The sequence below is a fragment of the Equus caballus genome, chromosome 21 (assembly GCF_041296265.1).
Source record: "Equus caballus isolate H_3958 breed thoroughbred chromosome 21, TB-T2T, whole genome shotgun sequence".
NCBI lineage: Eukaryota > Metazoa > Chordata > Mammalia > Perissodactyla > Equidae > Equus > Equus caballus.
This window is the reverse complement of record NC_091704.1, coordinates 30,411,240-30,432,126: the sequence shown is the minus strand read 5'-3', so window position 1 is coordinate 30,432,126 and position 20,887 is coordinate 30,411,240.

Sequence of the window (20,887 nt, the reverse complement as noted above, 5' to 3'; positions counted from 1 at the left end):
TCATTACGAAGGAGAAGGGAACCTGGTCCATAGAAATGAGGGTCTATCTGACCCGCGAGTCAAGGCCATCATTATAAGACGGATGCATCAGTCTGACATACCTTTGTAAGGTGACCCAACTTTGTAAGGTGACTTCCAACTCAGTGGTTTTAAATTTAAGGGATATACTCAGAAGAATTTTGAATAACTGTACCCCTTTCCACACATTCAAGTTGACATCTAATTTTTTCATTATATGTTTAAATAGTTGCACAAGATATACTTTCCAACATATTGTAATGGTAGTCATTTAAAAATAAAGCCTTTATATAACACTTTAAAATGTATGCAACGGAACCTAAATACGATAGCAATTTGATATGTCCATCATTCTTAAAAAAAGGGGGAGCAGCCCAGTAGCATAGTGATTAAGTGCATGTGCTCCACTTCAGCCTTGGGTTCAGGGGTTCAGATCCTGGAAATAGACTTACACGGCACTCATCAAGTCATGCTGTGGTGGTGTCTCACACACAAAATGGAGGAAGATTGGCACAGATGATAGCTCAGCAATAATCCTCCTCAAGCAAAAAGAGGAGGATTGGGAACAGATGTTAGCTCAGGGCCAAACTTCCTCACCAAAAAAAAAACAAACCATGAACATGTTTCTTATTTAACAGTAGGAAATTTTACATGATTTCTTTTTCTTCTTGAACTTGTATTCCCATTTTATTTCCTCCAAAATATTTTATCCTAGTGCAATATGCTTTATGCCTAGAAGTCTTTTCTTTCTCTTCAAAAGAAAATCTCTATAAATTGACACTGAAAATTAATAATTTTCCTTTAGATTAGGTTATCGCTACAATTATTATTAATTCACAATTGATCAAAACAATATACACGTATTACAAATTTCGGTTAAAGCTTAGTGAACAAAAATCAAAATTGCATTAGAGATCAGTCTCTTAATAAGATGGATGGGACCTTAAAAAACTGATACATGTCCCAGTGGATGAATATTACTTAACGCTAGAATGAGAATGTTTAATATCAATTCTATTCTTATTCTTTATTTGTATAGAAGTAAGCCCTGAGAAACCATATTCATACAATAAGTAGATGGGAATGGAAGGGTTTTGCTGTTAAATCATCACTCAATTCTTTGAAGTCCTTAGTAATATATCATGTTGTGATCTTCTATCAAACAGTATTTTTAATGATCATACACTGATATTTTGGTTGTGTTCAATTTTGTGAAAGCAGAGAGTTGAAAGCTACCTGACTTGCAAAAGGATTTGTTACCCAGCCCTTATATTCCTTCACTATAATGCACTTCAGTTTTGATGAAGAATACAAAAAAAAAAAACTTTGCCGAGACTTATCAAATGACTATTAATTATAGTAGGTATTTTTCTTTTTTTACTTAGAAGCACCTGTTTAATCCAACACACTCAGAAAAGGGAGGGAAAATGGGAATATTCTTAATTTCAATACTTTCTTGCCGACACAGTGTTTTTAAATAAAATGCTTTTGTCTTGTCACACATTTTAAATGCATTTTTGTCAAAATCTTAAAGCTGCGGATTTAGCCCTTTCAGTTTGCGGAAAATGTCTGCCATATAACCCAGCTAGCAAAGACTGTTCTCTTTGTCAAATCAAACTTTCAGGTCAAACTTGCTTTCTTTCAGAAAAAGCGTGACTTCATTTTTCACTTCTAATGAGTATGTTAAATCTTATTTTGAAGCATATTAAAAACCATTGAGAAATAAATTATAAACCATTTGCTATAAGACGGATGACTAAAAGTAGACAATTCAAGATTAAAATGATGTAAGATCTAATAAAATTAATTCATTCATTTTATAATAGGTTATAAAAACAAGAGAAATCAATATGCAATTCCTCATTATTTAGTTTATCATTCTATGTAATGTGTAGCTAAAATTGATGTTATTTATATTGCAAGGAATATGATAAAATGCTCAGCATTCTTTTGGTAAACATGAGTACGTGACGTACTGAACTTTGGTTTTTGCTTTGGGAATAAAAAAGAATTATGAGTGAAAAATCAGAAATACTCCATTAACTTTATTTGTATTCAAATTTTTCTTATATATTTGATGACAGAGAAAAGAATATGCTGCTAAAAACAATCAGTCCAGGAGTTAGTCTCTCATTTTATTTTTAATAGGAAGTGGGAAAATATTATAAGATGAAATCGTATAAGGATTTTTATTTGTGGCTTTTATCTACTGTTCATAGAAATGTAGAAGTCTCTGAAAATATTTCAGTTTCCTCTCAAAGACATGGCTTACAGATGAGTATTAGGACTAGTTGAAAATATTTACTTAAAATTTAAATAATGTTTAGTATTTCCTACCAACGCTGGCTTCTTTGCTCTTTCAAGAACAATCCTTCAAGAGCAATGCATTCGTTGACAATGGTCAAGAGAGAAGGAAGAAAGTCTTAAATGAAAATTGCTCTCCTTCTCAGTACCTACACTCCACACTGTTCTGTCTCTGATATCAGAAAAATCCCAGGAAAGGCCAAAATACTCCATTCCACACACTGTGCTTAACCTTTAACTAATATATATATGAAACAGGAAGTTTAACATTTATTAAACATAGCCTAAAAGCTTACTATATTTCCTTTACTTCAATGTGTATTTCTAAAAATGTACTGTGAAGATTTCTTCTTGTACCTCATTAACCCTAATTATTAAAAAAAAATTTAATTCTCTAAGACTCACCAAAACAGGTTGAACAAAAAAAAATGTAAGTAGTGACAATTGCTTTGTAGTTCTGTGTTGTACTGTGTTAGAATGGGAGCTAGAGAGAATTTTGAAAAAGCTTAACTTGACACTTTCAGAATTTTAGCACAAAGTGACTGGGCCACCAGCTTGGAGAACTGGGTTTGAGATGAAATGCGTAGGGCAAGGATCAACAGGGACATCTCTTGATGCAAGATTGTTAGCGCCTCCCAAGGGAAGTATTAGCAGAACTAGACTTATAAATTATGTTGGAGAAAGAAGGTACAACTCAAGGAATGCTAGTAACTTAGCTTTCTGTTCCACTCAATGAATACACTCTGGGTTTGGCTTGAGATGGGAGACTTAAATTTTCTGTGCTCTTTGTTGGCTTCTCACAGTCTGAGCATGTTGCTGCACTGACTGTAATTCTGATGTTTATAGACACACTTTTTTTTTTGGGTACAGCATGGCCTGTAAACACAAGCCAACTCCTTCATCTGCTGTTCAACAAAGGAAACACCCAATGCAGCAGGAAAATGGCACCACTGGGCTTTTTGAGAGGCTATATGTCCACCTTCAATGTGGCACTTTCCTAGCCTTTTTTTCTCAGTTGAATTTCTTTTTAAACTATTATTATGAAATGCTTCAGAAATACCAAAAAGTATCCCATTTAAATAGTTTACGTCTTCCTTTTTCTTCATTTAATTTGCACAAACTAAATGTAAATGAAACATTGACTCACATTATAAGCATTTATTGAGTACCTATTAAGCACATTGTGATCCTCTCAGCCACCTTGGAGATGAGTGTTGTCTCCATTTTATAGATAAGGAAACTAACACTCAGAGAAATTAAAACTTACCCAGGGGCCGGCCTGGTGGCATCATGGTTAAGTTTGTGAACTCTGCTTCGGTGGCCCAGGGTTCACTGGTTCGGATCCTGGGTGTGGACCCACACACCACTCATCAAGCCATGCTGTGGCGGCGTCCCACATAGAAGAACTAGAAGGACTTACAACTAGGATGTACAACCATGTACTGGGGCTTTGGGGAGAAAAAGGAAAAAAAAAGAAGAAAGAGGAAGATTGGCAACAGATGTTAGCTCAGAGCCAATCTTTCTCACAAAAAAAAATCACACACAAAGAAACTTACCCAGCTTGTAAATGACAGAGCTGAATTTGGGCCCAAGTCTGCTTGAATTAAAAGCCTGAGCTCTTTTCTGTATATCAAGATGTTAATGAGTAAACCGAGAACCATCAAAAAACAAAAAGGTAACATTTAGGAGAAATATTGATAATTACGAATGAGACTAAGCAATCTCTTTTGGAGGGAAAAAAGGGCTAACCTAAGGGAGCAACTTTTGGAAGAACCCACGAAACTGGATAAAAGAAAAAAATGTATATCAGATCTACTTATTGCAACAATAATAGATTTAGGGAAAATAATCTGAGTTATACAGTACTTAAAAAATGGTAGCCTAAGAGAGCACAGACTATGTCCATGTCAGTCCCTCTTTGCATACACTTGGCCTAGCACACAGCTTGGCACGTAGTGCATGCACACTCAGTAAGTATTTGTTGAATGAATGAATCAAGATCTAGTCCAACGGTAGCCACTTCCTTGGAGAGAAATGACCCAAGGTATACAATAATGATGATAATAGGCGATGCTTCCTAAAACATCCTTAGGAAGGGGATTATAGAGGCAACAATCATTTATTAATTATTAATCCATTTACAAATTATTTTCATCCCTGGCCTTTGGCTGGATTGGCCTTGCCCATGCTGTACTGGTACCAAGACACCCCACCACAGACACGAGCCCTCTGACTTCATTGTGCAGACAGGTAGCCCTCCTGCTTACCTGTTGTAACCTGTTGTAGTCTCTTCTCCCTCCTCTGCCTCAGACACCTAACTCCCCTTGATGTCACACCACAGAGTAATGTCCCTTGGGGCCCCCTTACTTGTGTGACTCACTGGAACATACTTCTTTGGCTTTCACCCTCAGCATTCCCTCTGGGACCTCCAGTCACACATAGCTGCAAGTTTCTCCTGGTCCACACAAGCCCCATACTGGCCACATCAGCTCTGCCTGGCCTTCCATCTGGGAGAGGAAGGAATATATGAGCTCACTGAGCTGGGATCTGTCAGGAGATTCACTATAAATCTACATTGCAAAACAGCCCTCCTCTCTCACCAACTTGTATTTCAACTTTCGAAATGCTTATGCTCCCAACATTTATATTTACACACGAATGAATCCGCCCCACCACTGAGTGGATTTCTCTCCAAAATTATCACGTCAAAGTTGTACAAGAACAAGCCTATCCTTTGGGAGAACTTCTCCACGTAGAAAGAAGGCATTTTAGGAACTGGTTGTGTCAGAAACGTCTTATGTGCTATGTTTGTCTGCTGCTGCCATCACAAAGTACCACAGATTCGGTTGCTTAAACAACAGAAATTTATACTCTCACAGTTCTGGAGGCTGGAAGTCCAAGATGAAGGTGTCGGCAGATTTGTTTTTTCCTGAGGCCTCTCTCCTTAATTTGCAGATGGCCGCCTTCGTGCTGAATACTCACATGGCCTTTCCTCTGTGCCACTAGTGTCTCTTAGTGTGTCCAAGTTCCCTCTTATTATAAGGGCATCAGTCACATTGGATTAGGGCCCTCCCTAATAGCCTCATTTTAACTTCACCACATCTTTAAAGGCCCTATCTCCAAATACAGTCACATCCTGAGGTACTGGGGAATTAGGACTTCAACATATGAATTTGGCAGGCACATGATTCAATTCACAACATGTACCCCCTCAGGTTCTTTCTACCCAATCTACCTTTCAGACTTGCAGCCTCCACCACGGATGACCAACTCCATGCAGGCAGCTGTGTGCTGGTGTCTGGCTTCTTCTGCCACATCTGCCCTCAGATGACACACCAGCTGCAGAGCACAGAATCTGGCTTCCTGAGTGACTATTGGAGGGGTTGGATGGTGTAAGCCAGAAACACGGAGGTTTATTGCAATTTGAGGCATACTTCAATGATTGCGGAAATTGGGAGACCAAAGGGTGCCAGGCAGTTAAATTCCCTCTCCTCTCTCACTTGCCTGGATGACTCTGGGGCACTGTTTCTCCCACACAGCCTGTCCTAAGATGTCCAGCGTGGTGGAGCAGCTGTACCAGTTGAGCGACCTGCTGGGTCTCCTGCGGCTTTGTCGTGAAGCAATGACCAGCACGGTTGTGCATCACCTCACATTGCTTCCCACCCTTTCCAGCTTAACTTCCTTTTTTCCTCACTGTTGCTGCCATGGCTTTGCAGCTTCCAAATGCATCATCACTTAATTGTTGCCTCAGGCTCTGTTTTCTAGGGAATCCAGGCTAGAACACTGCCATACTTGCCAAATGGAAAATGAGACTGGAAAATAAAAAAAAAAGAACCTGTCAATTGGACACAAACATTGACGAGGAATCTCGGGACTGATTCTGAGCTGAATATCATTTAATCAATAACATGCTCCTGCATTATGTATGTGGACTTCAGAGGACTCATCATTACTCTTTACGAAATATAACATTAGAAAGTGTATCAGTCGGTTCCAAATGGAAAAACGGAAACCATTCTAAGATTTAAAACAAAGGAAATTAATTCATGAATTGATTACACAGCTCATGAAAGAGCTGAGATGCCAAACAGAGGACTGTGAAGCAATTCAGAGATTTGCAAAAGCAGAAAGTGCCACCACTCCTAAGCTGGAGAGACAAAAGGAAGAATCAGTGTTACCACAGCCAGACGCCCGTCACTGGGGGAAGTTGGAACTATGATGTGCTTGACGAGCTAGAGCTGATACGCTGGAGATGAAGCCAGAGACACACAGAGAGGGACAAGCAGCCTGGCTTTTCTCTTCTTCCAATTTCCTGCCAATGCCACTCATTACCCGAACCCAGGAAGAAGCCAGCTGACCCGGGAGCCTGGGAAGTGCAGCTTGCAGGATTTGGAGCCGCTGTCAGAGAGAACCATTCAAGCAAAGGATGTAGAGTGGAATTAACGGCACAGCCTAAATACTGGCCCAGAAAACAAGATAGGTTAACTTGGAGAAATTGTTAAAAAGTCAGTAACCTTATGGGCCAAGCAAGTGTACTGTGGGAGAAAAAATATAAGACAGTTATAGTATAGTGGACATTGGAATTCAAGCGTTAGTAGCATGTGAACTTATATAAGTCATTTAATTTATCTGAACCTCACTTTCCTTTTTTCAGTGTGTTGTAACCCTCTTAAAAACACTATGTGATTCTTCAGAATTGTCCCACTGAGGTGTGAAGAAGCTAGAACTTTCTCCACCAATTCCCAATCCCATTGAAGGTCACTCCTGGAATTGACTCCCAGGAACTTTTGGGCTGCCTTTCAGGAGGGCCAAGCCCCTTGTCTCAGCCAGAGAACACTCTTAGGCAGAGAGATGCAGGGACCAGGTGGGTACAAGCGACCCCAGGGTAGACTGAGGAACGTGGATCAAGCATGGGCAGGATGTGCTGCTGATGTATAGCTGAAAAAGATCTGGGAATCATAATGAGCCACAGTCTGGCCCTAAATCAGCACAGCTGTGCTTTCCCGTTTCCCTAGACCAGTGCTTTTCCACTTTCCTGACCAACATTCACAGTTAGAAATCTGTTTTTACATTGTGATCCTGTACACGTGTGTGTATGTTTGTATACATACACATATATAACTGAAACAAAAGTTTAACAAGATAATACTTATTCCTTCTAACTAGCTTGTACTCTGATATTTTATTTCATTAGATCTTTTTAAACAAAGGTTGCAAGTCCCCAAATTGATTTTATGACCCTCTAAAGACCCTTAGTTCATTATTGTAGCTACTCAAAGTGTGAACTGCTGCTGTGACAAGTCAGGGAACTGGAGCCAGAATGTAAATAAACTCTGTCACTATGCGCCAGAATCATTAAGCACTAAATTCAGCTGACATTTTTTTTTTTTGCAAGATATTCTCAGTGAAGGAAGTGGTGTGTTGGTTGATATTTTGGCACAAGCTCCTTCTCTAGTCAGAGACTAGTAACGAACAGTTCATGGATCCACACTTTGACTAAGCACTACAGTAGACCACACTTGAATAGAGGTTAAAAAATGGCTTATTTTAAGAGTCAAAAAGAGTTTTTCTAACACTTGCCCTTCTCTGTTGTTAAAAGATCTCTAACCCTCCAAAGTCCTGTTCAGCTATTTCTTGGGATCTCTAAGGGACATCTCTGATGATGACATCAAACTACATTCACGGAAGGTCCCCACTCTTTTCTTGGTGCTGAAGGCTAGACGCAAGGATGAAGACCACTGCTCACCCCCTCTGCTTACCCCTGCAAGAAGGACCACTTGGCTCATACTCCCAGACTCCCTGCTCTTGCTGCCACCCAGCCCTTGGGGAAATGAGATTCAAGTTGCACTTCTGTGGACTAAGAAGAGAAGGAAAACTGGGTTCCACACTGCAACCGTGGGCCCTTTCCAGCTTGCATATGAGTTCTGTGAAGCTACAATCTTCCAGGACAGCAGTCCTCAAACTGGACTACCCTAGCAGTGGCACTCAACCAGGGGCCATTTGGCAATGCCTGGAGACATTTTTGGTTGTCACCACTGGGGTAAGGGAGTTGCTACTGGCACTTACTAAGTAGAGGCCAAGGATTTTGCTAAAGAGTGCACAGGACAGCCCCCACAACAAAGAATTAAATGACCCAAAATGTCCATAGTGCCGAGAGTGAGAAATCCTGCCCTAGGGGTAGACATAGGCTTCTTGGGGGGAGCAGGCACAGATTGTTTTAAGCTGATTGTTCCTTATCTTCAATTTCCATTTGTACTCTTTCCTGAATTTGGTCTGCCACAGTCTGCCAGTTCCCTTTTCCCACATCCTTTCCACGATGACCCTTCTCCCAAATCCCAAATATACATTCCTGGGTATAAACACTTCCAAGGCACCCAATTAGGGACCATCTGAGAATGTGTGGCTCTCTCCTGTGAGGAGGAACTGTGAGGCAGTTCCCTGAGTGCCATGCGAAGGAGCTTCATAAAAATATGAACACAGCAGTGCCTTGTTTCATGCAGGTGACAAAGTGCTGGCAAGTCTCTGAACCTTATGAACCTATCTATATGTCTTAGAATTAGAATCCCAAAGTAAGATAAATGATCACAGGGAGACATGTGAACACATTTATATGAATTGATAAATGAAGTCAGATTTTTTTCTGACTGAAAATTCAATCTAGCTAATTGGTTTGACAATGAGGACTGACTTTGCCATTTAGATTATATAGCAGACATTTCCATGAATTAAATTGGCTAAATCTGCAGAACAAGGTACAATATATAATATGCCAGAAATGACATCCTTTGCAATTATTTAGATTTATAATGGAAAAATCTACACGTTAACTTAATATGAGAAGATGATGATATAAGTCAGAATAGTGGCTATGTATGGGTAGGAGAGGGCAGTTATCAAGAAGAGAGCATGAGGGAACCTGCTAAGGTGCTGGAAATGTTCTCCATCTTGATCTTGGTGGCATGACATGAGTGTATGAATGTGGAAAAGTTCACTGAGCCACGTAGTTAAGATGTGTGTACCTTATAAAAATTGTATTTTAATAAAAGCACAAAAAAAAAGTAAAGGGGTTTTTCAAAATTCTTTTGTGAGAGCATTAAAGCAAAAATGTTTAAAGACCACTGCTTTAGGAAACAGAGAGGACTAAGTCTTGCTGGCTTTATGTCCTTGTTTTTCCATAATCATGGTCCAAAATGTGTCTCTCGTCCCCTATCCTCAGTACTCTTCTTCCTAACATGTCTCACTTTCCTCCCACACCCTTCCACCAATTCCCTGGGAGTCAGAGTCTGTGATCAACACACCCCTTACACCCTGACCCACTTCCCCAGGCATTTCCCTCACAACCTGCCTTAAATGAAATCTGCCTCCTGTCCTTGCTCCCTGCAGGACGCCATCTTTCAGACTGCACAAATCTCAGGATCAGGAGTTGAGGTCCATGTTCTTGATCTTCTGATAGGAAGCCAAGATGCCCCTCCTTCTGAGAATTCTGGCATTCACTCATATTGCCTTCACTCTGGTCACTGTCATTTACTGACTGCCTGGCCACTGCCCTTCACCCACTGAGGATCTGGTGCACACATGGCCTTTTCCACCCCAATCCCCGCCGTTCTCTTGGTTACATTTACACTTCAGGAAAAGATGATTTTAATTTCGAAAAAGTCCAATGTATAATTTTTTTGTCTTTTATGGTGGGTGCTTTTTGTAGCCGATATAATTTTTGCCTACTCCAAGTTTTCAAAGATTTTCTCTATCTTTTTTTTTTTCCAAAATATGTTGCAGTTTTAACTTTCACATTTAGGTCTATACCCTATTTTTAGTTTGTTTTTATGTATGGTGTGAGTTAAGGGTCAAGATTCATTTTTTTCCATATAGATATACAGTTGTCCCAGGATGTGTGGGTGTGTGTGTGTGTATATATATATATATATATATAGCCTATTTCAGGGCTTCATATTTGTTTCATTGTTCTATCTGTCTATTCTTAAGACAATTCCACACTGTCTTGATGACTTATAGTAATAAGATTTATAATAAATCTTGAAATCAGGTAGTGTGACCCTTCAACTTTGTTCTTTTTCAAAATTATTTTGGCTAGTCAACATCCTTTGTTATTTCCATAGGATTTTTAGAATCAGTTTGTCAACTTCTACAAAATGCCTGCCAGTGTTTTGATTGAGATTGTGTTGAATCTATAGATCAATTTGGAGAGAACTGACATCTGAACAACAGTGAGTCTTCCAATCCATGAACATGACATTTCTCCTCATTTATTTAGGTCTTATTTATTTTCTCTTAACAAACTTTTATAGTTTTCAGTATACAGGTCTTGCACATCTTTTGTTAAACTTATCCATAAGTATTTTATGTATTTGGATAGTATTTTAAATGGTACTTAAAAAAATTTCATTTTACCATTGATTATTTCTAGTATATAGAAATAAAATTAAATTTTGTATATCGACCTTGCATTCTACAACTTTGCTAAATTTATTTATTATTTTTTGTAGAATCCTTAGGATTTTCTATGTTCACAAACATATCATCTGCAAATAAAGACAGTTTTACTTCTGCCTTTCTGATCCATATACCTTTTTCTTTTTCTTGCTGTATTGAAATGGCTAGGACCTCAAGGACAATGTTGAATAAAAGCATTGAGAGTACTTATCCTTCCTTGTTCCTCTTATTCCTGAGGGAAAAGCATCTCATCTTTTACCATTGTAGTGGTTTTGAAAGACATTCACAATTTCTCTGGTACTTCTCTCTTCAAAAAGTGGAACCTAACTCCTCTCCCTTTGAATGTGGGTCGTAGTTAATGACTTGCTTCTAATGAATAGACTCTGGCATAAATGATTGTTTGTAACTTTGAAAAGACTAGGTCGTAAAAGGCGTTATGGCCCACTCCTTGCTTTCTCCTTCTCTTGAATTACTTATTCTGGGGGAAGCCATTTGCCAAGCCGTGAAAACACTCAAGAAGCCTTATTAAGAGATCCATATGGTGAGGACCTTAAGCTTCCTACAAAGAGCTGTTATCCCAATAGCTTTGTGAATGAGCCATCTTGGAAGCAAATTCTCCAGGCCTAGTCAAGGCTTCAGATGAGCACAGCCCCAGCTGACATCTTCAGTGCCACCTCATGAGAGAATCTCAGGCAGAAACATCTTGCTAAGCTGCTCTCAAATCCCTAACCCTCAGAAATAGTGAGATAATAAGTGTTTATTGTTTAAGCTGCTGAATTTGGGGGTACTTTTTTACACAGAAATAGATAACTAATATAGCCACTAAGTATCGTGTTCCCTGTATATGTCCTTTATCATGTTAGGACATTCCCTTCTGTTACTAGTTTGCTGGAAGTATTTATCATGAATGGATGTTGAATTTTGTCAAATACATTTTCTCCATATATTGAAATGATCATATGGTTTTCAGCTTTATTCTGGTAATATGGTGATTTTCAATGTTTAACAAATCTTTCATTCCCAGGATAAGTTTTACTTTATAACTGTCATAAATCCATACAATGGGAATATTACTGAGTAGTAAAAAGGCATGCGCAACTGATAGATACAACAACATGGATAAATCTCAAAAATGCTCCAGTTCCATTTATATTAAATTCATGAGACAGTAAAACTAATCCAGTGACAGAAAGTAGATTAGTTCTTGCTTGGGGCCAGAAAGTGGGTGGGATTGACAGCAAAAAGCAGGAGGAAATGGCGATGGAAATTTTTTTACATCTTATTTATGGTGGTGGTTATACAAATGTATAACTCATCGATTAATACCCTTAAAATGAGGGCACTCAAATGTAAGTGAATTTCACCTCAAGAGATTGCTATTTAAGTTTGTAGTTGAATTCTACAAAACTAAATATGTTGAGAATGTATTTTCTAGTCATGCCCATTGAAACAAAAATGCTAAAACATAGTTATCTGTGTCACAACTAAAGCTAGCAATTTGGTTAATGACCACAATAATGGAGGAAACACTGGCCTGGTTAATGGATTTACTCTATTCCCACGTCTAAATGGTTGTTAAGTAAAGGCTTCTGCTGCTTATAGAACGGTTACTGTAGGAAAGTGTACTTACTGAGGCTGCTCTCCCAGGGTGAAGTTCAAACCTGAGTCAATTTTCTAAGGGAGAAACCTCTGTGTAAGTGACCCCAGCCTCAGAAGAGAGAGTTAAACAAAAACGCAGTCTATGACTTTTCTGATGGTTTTTCTGTTTGTGTTGACGTTTCCCCTTTAGCTGTGATAATCTTGCCATCTCTGTCACCCTGAACTAGGACTCTTCAGCCTGGAACAAATAGAAATGTTACAAATGCCAATGGTTGTTTCTGAGTAAGCCAGCCAAAAAGAGAAGTCACTGATAAAAGGAACAATTAACAAGATCAATTATAAGTTACTGTCAGTAAAAACAGTGATTTATTACTACTGTGCCTAATGTTGACTCTTCTCTCCTTTATCTTTCCATTTGCAGAAAAAGAAAAGACTGAAGGAAACGAGAGTTTACCTGTAAATTGGTAATTTCACTGGCCGTGCTGTCATCCTTTTCACTCTCAGGCTGGAATTCCAGAATGGCTGCTGTCCCCAGGTCAGCTCCTACTGGACCCCTCAGCTTGTCAGTCCAGCAACTAGAGCAGAAGAGAAAGAAAGGGCTAAGGTAACTGTCAGTCACATTCAGCTGTCCTCTTCCTCTACTCTTTTCTTCTGGGGGTGGAGTTGGAGAACCACACTACCTGCAACCTCTTTTCCTTAATGAGGGAAGCCAAGGGCTAATTCCGCCAGTGTGATGGAAGATGCCTTTTACAGAAAACCCTGAAGAGCCCTGAAATCAATGAAGTGCAAGACACCTAAGGTCAGTGAGCCCAGGGGGAGCCAGGAGCCAACAGCAAGAACTAGGGGACCATAACCAAAAAGATGTGATAACAAGTGTTGATGAAGATGTGGAGAAATTGGGACCCTCACACTGCTGGTGGGAATGCAAAATGGTGCAGCTGCTTTGGAAAACAGTCTGGCCATTCCTCAAAAGGTTAAACATAAAGTTACGTTATGACCCAGCAATTCCACTCCTAGGTGTATACCCAAGAGAAATGAAAACATGTGTTCACACAGCTACTTATACACAGTATTATCCATAATTGCCAAAAAGTGGAAACAACCCAAATGTTCATCAACTGAAGAAAGGAAAAATAAAACATAGCGTATCCATACAATGGAATCTTATTTGGCAATAAAAAGAAATGAAACACTGATCAACATGGATGAATCTTGAAAACATTATGCTACATGAAAGAAGCCAGTCACAGAGGACCACATATTGTATAATTTCATTTATATGAAATGTCCAGACTAGGCAAATCTATAGAGACAGGAAGTAGATTAGTGGTTGCCTAGAGCAAGGTGTGGGGTGGGAGGGAGAGGAGGCACATGGAGGGGTTGGAAGTTAATGGCTAAGGAGTGCAGTCTCTGTTTTTGAGGTGATGAAAATATTCTAAAATTGATTGTGGTGATGGTTGCACAATTCTGTGAATACACTAAAAGCCATTAAATTTTACACTTTAAATGGATGAGTTGTATGGTATGTGAATTATATTTCAACAAAGCTATTACAAAAAAAAAAAAAAAAAAAAGAACCCGGGGACCAGGGCAGGAATGAAAAACCCAGAAGTTAGCCAGAAGGGAGAGGTTGAGAGAGAGAGAGAGAGAGAGTAAGCAGGCAGCAGCCTGAGGCAGTTCCCAGGCTGTGCTGTGCTGTGGTTGGTGTTCTGTGTTTGCTGCAACATGAGGCACTAATAGGATGAGTTGAATTTAAAGGACCAGGAATGGGCTAGACATCTGTACAGCGAGCTGTGGTTTTTATAACAGAAGACTGCTTTTATAGTTGCTATTAAAGAATTCCAAAGAGGCTGCTTCTGTGTTCTGGTTTTTTAGCGGGTAGGTTGTGGGCACCATGTTGATTTGTTTATTTACGTCCTCAGGGTCAGGAAGTTGAGTTACTCATACTCAGTCCAAGACACTTTATCCTCATTGATCCATGTAAGGCCTTTTTTCATATATTCCTCTATATTTAATTCTTTTTAATCCCATATCTCACCCAATCAATCGTTCTAATGAGCATAATGAATATCTTTTGGTTTGTGTACTTGCACATTGAGTGTTATTGTTTTGTATGCATGCATTCTTTTTTGTTTTTAAGATTTTATTTTTCCTTCTTCTCCCCAAAGGCCCCCAGTACATAGTTGTATATTTTAGTTGTGGGTCCTTCTAGTTGTGGCATGTGGAATGCCGCCTCAGCATGGCCTGATGAGCAGTGCTGGGTCCATGCCCAGGATCTGAACTGGCGAAACCCTGGGCTGCTGAAGCAGAGAGTACAAACTTAACCACTTGGCTACCAGGCCAGCGCCTGTATGCATGTATTCTAAATTTAGTAAATATTTATTTACTAAATATGTATTTACTATCTCATTCTGGTTCTTCCTTTTTTACATTCCACACATTCTTTTTTAAGACCCACCCAAGTTGTTAGGTGTACATCTAATTCTTTGCTTCCATCTGCTCACTGGTATGTGTCCACTATAAATTACCTTTCTACTGTCTTCATGATTGACATACAGGCTGCCTTCCTCTCCCTGCTACTCCCAATAATGTGTGGCATCCATGAGAAAGCTCCTCACAGACCTCCAGCCACAGGGAGCATAATTCACAAAAGGCCCCAGCTGCTGTGCTCTGAAATCCATCTCTGTGTTTCACCCGAGGTCACACTTCCCACAGGCTGCTCCCAACCAGTGACTGAGCGCAGCAGGGACACTAAGACAGGCTCGTTCCTGGGAGACATGGGATGTCTCTCACAGCCGATTTTGGCTTGAGGACTTCCTGGTTGACTTGAAGAACCTTCCTGAGATTGTGTGGCAGTGTAGGGCACTTCCACAAGCCTTCCTTCCCTCTCTCCCTCACTTGGGATCAGACTTGCATCATGTTATGACGGTCCTCCCAGCCCTCCCCATTCTCTCTCAGAGGCATCTCCCCTAATAAGATCTCTGTACATTTAATTGATTTAATCCACATCTTGGCATCTGTTTCTTGGAAGACGCAGGCTAACCATAATGCTATCCCAAACATCCTTGTACACGTCCTCTAATTATGTAAAGATTCCTTGGGGATGTACATCTCGAAGGGGAATTTGGGGTCTTGGGTGGAGCCATATTGCTCCCTGGAGGGGCTGCTCCCATCTCCATTCTCACCGACAGTATGTGGGGTTCCTATATCTTTTCATCCTTGTCTCTTTGTGGCATTATCCAGATAACAGGCAAAGAGTGGTTTCTCTGTTGCCTTAAGTTTCTTTTCCTTGATTACTAAAGTTATTGATCATTTCTTCATATGCTTATTAGTCTTTAGGAATTCCTCTTCTGTAAATTGTGTTATACTGTTTACCCATTTTTATATTGGGATTGCTTTCTTTTTCTTTTTGGTTTCAGGAATTCCTCGTATATTCTAGATACTGAACCGTTGTTGGTTTTAGACATTGCAAAAATCTCCCAATTTACCGTCTAGTAATTTTGTCCACAAAGTCCTTGATTGAACAGAAATCCTTGATTTTAATACAGTCAAGAGCATCTTTGTGGGAAGGAGAGGGTTGTTGACTTACCACATCACGGTCCAAAGCTTGAACCGTGGCTAGACACACCCAGACTTCATTCCTGGCTCACCATCTCCTAGACGTGTACATCTAGGCAAATTACCTCTCTAACTTTCAACTTTTCATCTCTAAGATGGGGATAATGTAAGAGAATCCCACTCATCTGTAGCAACTGGAACAGGTAGGTAGTTGATCAATTAAAAATGGAGAGTCATAAAACACCATGCAAAGGTTAAACATTTTCTTTTAACTTAAAACAAACAAATATGCATTTATTCATACATCTGAGTAGAGCATAGGTCTTTTCTTTGGCTAACTGTACTTCACATCTTTTTTCTTACCTAATCCAGATCCGTAACCCATTGGTGCTAATTTCCAGTTTGGGTTCTTTAAGGTATAGCAAGAACTTATATCTTCCAGATTTTTACAATTTTTTCTACCTGTTATTGTTCTTTCTCATATTTAATTGACAGAAAGTTTTATTTTTTATCATATCTTTCCAGAGCATTCCACTTAATTTTGTTAAAATAACTCTTCACACTCATATTTAATGTTTATGTACTATCTAATCAAATTGCACAATTATAACAAGTACAATAGGCACAAACAAGTTTGAGAACAAAGACAATTTCTTTTCATAACCATACGACTCACATGAGGGAGCAGAAGCGCAAACCAGAGTCCTTGGCTGTAAATATTCCACGTGCCCTTGAAATTCAACCTTGTGGTTCACGGAGGAAATAGAGAGCCTTGGAGAATCTGATGAGTTGTTTTAGTGGGATCTGCTTAGGAGTTTGCATTGTTATCCACCTTTTTGCTGGTTGTGTTGAACACTGTTCCTGGCACCTAGTAAGCATGCAGTAATTGTTAATCATTATTAATACTAGACAGCGGCTCTCAGTCCTGGGCAGTCTATGCCTTCCTTCCCCTAGGAACATTTGGCAATATCTGAGACATTTTTGGTTGCTTCAACTGAAAAGGTGGTACTAGTATCTAGCGATAGAGGCCAGAAATCTGTTAAACATATTACAGTGCCCAGGACAGTCCCCACAGCAAAATCTCAATAATGCCCAGGTGGAGAATGCTGCCCTAGACTGTGTGCTTCAGGAGAACAGTAACCATACAGGTGTGTGTTCACAATTGCCTCTCTAGCACTTGACATCTCATGGGACCACAGTAAATACTTAATAAATGTGTGTTGGCACTGCAGGAAAACTGACTAAATGAGTGAAAGGCATTTGAGATGAGTGAGGGCGCATCCTCAGAGTCAGACCCCAAGCTTCAGAGGGGCATAATCAGACCCTTTCCCAGAAAATTAATCCAGACCACAATGCCTGATCCAACTTCTGTATCTGACAACTGGTCAATTGCAGTTGGTTTGATCCTGATCTGCTTATATCATTTTTGCCTGTCGTACTTACTCACTAAGATTTTTTTAAAGAATTCTTTCAATAGTTGATCTCCGGCTAGATACCCAAACTTTGCTCCCATCCTGCAATTCAACTTTGGTCCACTTCTCTGGAGAGTCCACCCCTCCACCCACCCACTAGTGTTCAGCCTCTCACCCTGCTGCCTGGTGCTTGAACGCTTGCTTCACCTCTGCCCCTGGTCCAGAGGAGACTAGACAAAGGAAGAACATGGGGTTAGAGTTGGTGAGAGAAGGGCCTCGAGCGAAGAGAGTATAAGAGGCCTGGCCCAGGGAAGCAGCAGAACTGGCTTCTCATCTTGGTTCTACTCCTTATCAGAAATATCTTGAGCAAAATCTCATATTTATCTTTTAACCTCAGTTTTCTCATCCATAAAATGGAAACAATAATGCTTTTCAACCTATTTCACAAAGCGGTTTGTAACAAAATGATAACATAAAGGCGGTTTTCAGAAAGATTTACAAATAACCTAAAATAAATATCTTTGGTAACGTAAATGGTAAATGTCAAAGAAACCAAACTCTTTAAATATATATACGTCTACATATATATTTCACTCCCTCACCCCAGGCATTTTCCCAAGCTGGCAGGCAGAGAAATGCTATTCCCATTCCACAGATGGGAAAACTGACCCCACAGAGGTTAACGCTTTGCACTGTTCAAATAGCTAGTACATTCCAGAGAGGCTGGACTGGGACACAACCCACTGCTCCTTCAACCAGGATACACTGCTACTAAGCAGGTCCTTTGAAGACACATGAAAATGATCTTGATAAAGTAGTATAAAATAATCATATAATAAAGGGTTTTAACATAAAAGGAAGCTGCACAGCATATGCCCTGAGGACACTTTCATAGTCATGTTCCAGAATGTAAGATGGGAAATAGTAAAACTACTTAGCAACTTGTCTTTTTTTTTTTTGCTTAGAAACATTTCACTTAGAAAGGATTTGCATGTGGCCCTGAAATTTCTCTGCTCATTCAAGTTTTGGCTATTCTTTTTGTGGCATGCATCTACAGAACAGCAAATGCCATAACCTTTAATTCACGCATGACTGTCGCCTGTGTCACTCTGTGGGATTCAGCCAGGCCTGGCAATCCTGATGGGTGAATGGACTGGAGGAAGCAGCAACACTTGGATGTATCTCTGTCTCTAGGGGTCAAACACAAGGGAGGGAGAGAGAACAGCAGCTGCAGCTGCAGTGAGTTCCAGTTTTGTGCGCGGCCCAGGGCGAGTGTAACCGCAGATAGCCTGGGCAGGCCGTTAGAGGGAACAGGAGCTTGGCAGGCGTGTGAAGCACAGGAATGGGGCATTTAAGGTGGGTCACCCTTAGAGGTCCAGTACACCAAACCGAGGTCTGTCAGCACTGGGGATATTTGTGATTCTGGTCCCTGGGAGCTGGACTGGCAAGGCCAAGAGAGGCTCCTGTTCTAAGAGGAGACGAGGACACCAGCCAGGTTATTGGGTGGACCTACACCACTGGTCGGTGGCCATGAATGAATAAATGAGCGAATGGCTGAATGAACAAATCAGTGAATGACTCAAAGAATCAATGGACTGATAAATGAATGAATGATGAGGACAGATAAATGTCAACGTGAAACCGTCATTATACAGGTATGTGTATGAGTGTGTGTGTGTGTGTGTGTATAAACGAGGAAGTGTTCAAAGGCTTGATGGATGTGATAAGTAGACAGAGGGCTACTTTGGCTCCTAGAAAGGGATAGGTAACAAACCAAAGGAGAGTCATAAGCCTCAAAGTGCCTCAGAAGCCCTCACCCCTAGAATGGCAACAGATACGTGTGGCAGCTGCACCCTCATAGCCAACAGCTGTCATGTTCAACTCTCCCCTTCCCCCATTCAACCAGGAGGTGTGGAGCAAACAGGAGCTCAAGTCAGAGGATGCGCCACTCAACCAGAGAGTGGTTTCTCTGACAAGTCCCAACACTGCAAAAGAAACAGAGTCATTCACAGAGTATGTAACTAATGCTTTAGTACAAATTAAATCCTGTATCTCTAAAAGACACATGGCTAGAATAAATAAAACTAAACTAAACTCATGCATCGCAAGTAGAGTTGTGAAACCCTGGCTATACAGAGTGGGGTGACCTCCAGCTTGCTTTTATCTAGCCAATCTATAGAGGAATAATGTATCCTAATGGCCTGTTATGACCTTTTCAGAGTGCATATCAAGTTCTCAATTGATAGAGGGTGTGAGTACCAGGATCACCTGGGGAGTTTTGCCACCTGTCCCAGGCATCCCAGCACTGATTCTGGTATTTCCCTGCCTGGAACATAAGCTACTAGAGGGCAAGGAACTAGATCTAAAGTTGTTTGCAGTATCACCAACACCCAATACAATGCCCACCATGTAGTGTGGGCTGAATATGTATTTAATAATAAATAAGTGGATGAATAAATGAATTTAGATGTTTTTATAATTGTAGAATTTGGAGCTTGAAAGAACCTTAGAGCTCAACCAATCATCTTATTTAATGGCAGAAATTAGGTCCAGAGTGGTGAAGGGAATTGTCCAATATCACACATCTAACTAATGTCTCGACACAGCTACTAAAGTTGAAGGAGAATTCAGAGTGGTCAGTATGAAAAAGGTAAATTAATCAGTAAACATAATTGTTTTGTGTAAAGGGCAAAGCAACACTTTTAGGGAATTGATCAGATGGTCTGATTAAAAGAAAAGACGTGCTAGGATCACATGTCAAAGGGTATATAGGCCATGGATCTGTCCAATTTTTGAGTTCCTGCCCTTCCCGTTCTGAAAAGCTGTACGGCCAACTAAGCCTTGTCTTATAACCCTAAACCTACAAAGTACAGTGGATGAGTGTGTTTTGTCAGAAAAGTATCTCCTTTAGCAGGAGAAGAGAAAAGAGTGTCAAATGCTGATTTGGTGCCTCAAAGGAGATTCTGAATGAGACCTTCATTAATTGCGAATGACTTAGGTGACATTCCATTTTAAGATTTCTGTTATGAAAACCTTCAACACCATTAAAACACCTTTTCCCGAAGCAACAACAAAGTGTCATGAATATGGCTGCCAATTTCAGGGGAAAGGCTACTTATTTCTACTGTCAGGAGTGAATAAATCATTCAACACTGAAAGAGTTACTTATTTTTCATTGGGCAAAGGTCAAAATAAAAACCATAGCTTCTGCCTGCAGATTAAATGCTGTCCAATACTGCACACTCTAAGGATCTATATGTAAATCTATTTGGCTTTGAGTTGCTAGGAAGCAGTTTATTTTAAACAAACACACCACCAAGAGCAATACTTTCCAAGTGGCCAATAAGATACCGCCTAGAAAAGATATTGATGAGACAGAATCACCTTCTTAGACTGTGCTTTGGTAATTGAGCAGCTAGAAGGGAACACTGATGTGAAAAGGGTGCAGCTTTGTCAAGCAAATGGCCCAGTCCTTTTGTTACCCTTTAGATAGTAAGGGCATCTTATGAAACTGAGCTCTGTGAAACACACCATCTGTCTTCAGA